The sequence below is a fragment of the Arachis ipaensis genome, chromosome B07 (genome assembly GCF_000816755.2).
Source record: "Arachis ipaensis cultivar K30076 chromosome B07, Araip1.1, whole genome shotgun sequence".
In the NCBI taxonomy this organism is placed as follows: domain Eukaryota; kingdom Viridiplantae; phylum Streptophyta; class Magnoliopsida; order Fabales; family Fabaceae; genus Arachis; species Arachis ipaensis.
Window position 1 is genome coordinate 8,942,652 of NC_029791.2, and position 2,279 is coordinate 8,944,930.

At 28.7% G+C, this 2,279-nt stretch overlaps 1 pseudogene; it reads right to left on the reverse strand.

Moving 5' to 3' along the window:
* LOC107606669 lies at window positions 354-1,421 on the reverse strand (annotated as a pseudogene).

Below are 2,279 nucleotides of genomic sequence, written 5' to 3' on the forward strand. Positions count from 1 at the left end.
TTATGCAAATAAAAAAAATACATAGGAAAAATTAGTAATCTACGTATAAGTTTTATTTTATAACATAAAAAAAAATTAATTCAACTGATTTATGAAATTATTAATACAAGTATATATCAAATAATAAAGTATGAAAAAAGATTTATATGTTTTATTCACTTATTAAAATAAACATCTTCAAACGTTGTTTCATGTTTTTAAATACTTTAAATGTGTCTTCATTATTTTAATTTAATAATATTTTTGTCAATACTTAAAAATCTTTTAATAATATTTTTGTTAACAATTATCCTAATTTCAATTGAGATTGTAGAACATAAAAATCTCTATCATTCTCAATGACCATGTCCTACTTACTCTATGGACAGAACTGAAGCTTCAAGCTCTAGATTTGGTAGAAGCCCAAAAAGTAAAGTGAGCAGCTCAAATAACCACCATTCAAGGCTGCATTGATCATCAAACACAATAGAAACAAATCAACGTTGATAAACGTGCGTATACACGCATGTGTGTATATAGTAAGATCAGATTCTAGAGGAAGAAACTAACCAAATCATTCCAGCAAATGGAACGGCGTAGCATAAGAATTCTCCAAGGCCATGGAATAGTTCCATGGAGATTGGAGCACGAGTTCTTTCACACTGAACAGAGAATTTCATATATAGTCCAAGTAAAATCACATTCAACCAATATAAAATACCAATAGAAAATGCTGCTCCTAAGTTACCTAGTTGGAACTGAAAAACAAGTATCCAACAGAAAACTATGTGAAAGCAAAAAGTGACACAAGAACTCATAACAAAAGGAAAGATCAAACTTTGCATCAAAAAGTAGCGAACGAAGGTGTGAAGTGTAGCATAAGCAAATAAAGCAGGAATAAGGCACACAACAAATTTTCCAGCTTCTTGTGAAATCAAAGGGTCTTTACCACACAAAATCATTATTTTCCCCAAGCATATCCATAAAAGAGAGAGAGGAACACGAGCTAGACTCAAAGCTACAATAGCAGTGTAGACTAGAACACCAAATTTTCTATATTGTCTTGCTCCATAGACTTAGCCACCTAGAGTTTCCAATGCACATGACATTCCAAACTGTTTGATAAAACAAAATAATAAAACAGTTAATTTTGAAACAAAAATTTGAAGACTATGATATGAGATAAGAGAAAAAATACTTACAATAACACTGAAGCTAGAAACAGCACAAAGAGAAGTAGCAATAGCTGTGCTAGAAAGAGCAAGTTTTTCCATATGACTAATCATCATGATGAAAATTATTTGGAGAAAATAAGTTGACAAATTAACGGTTATCATAGGAAATGCTAAATAACCAACACTTTTAATCTCTTTTGCCACCATACTCCATCTTATAGTTTCTGAAAAACCACTACCTTCTGGCAACAAAAGACCCGCTTCCATGTCTTAAAGAAGGTTCTTGAAATACCAAAAACACAGACTTTGGCTTTTTCGTATGGTTGCTTTCGTTGAAAAGATTTTGAATATACACACTTAGAGACTAAACTATTTATAGCATGCGGCAAGGTATTAATGTTTCACTTGATCATTGTTTCACTTAATATTTAATATATCATTGTTAATTGTTTCAGATAGTATTATAGAAGAAAACCCCTCTTATTGTTGTGATATGATGAATCAATAAAATAGCTAAGCTTCGTCACTTTAATTATCAGATATGGAAAATTACAATAAACTTTTGTTTAGAAATTAATTATATCGACATTGTGTAAAGTTAACCAATTAAGCTATTAGGTCTCTATGTATGTTCCATTATTCCCTAAATACACACACCTACTAGCTATATAGAGACATATATATATATTGTATTTTATTATGAATTTGATAAAGAAACTAACTGGTTAAGATGATAGTGAGTTAGTGAAGTAAATAGAATTCACAAATAACTAAATTAAAGCATGCCTAATTTGATTCTACTTTAATTTGCCTAAATATTTGTACTTCTAAGAGCAGAATACATATATTTTTAGTTAAGGTGGTTTATACACAAAACTAATGAAATCTCTCATCATCATCATCTGCTTAAGATCAAATTGTCTGGAAATAAAATTTAGTGATCAATTATAAGCTATACGTTCACATTAAATAAGTTAATTATCTTAACTTTGTCGTGTAATTTGCGATGAAAAATAAATATTACCATATAAGCATATATAACTATATTAAGTGTATTTTAAAATTAACTACTAATATAAAATATATGTTAAAATATTAAATAAATAAATACACATTAAAAATAAG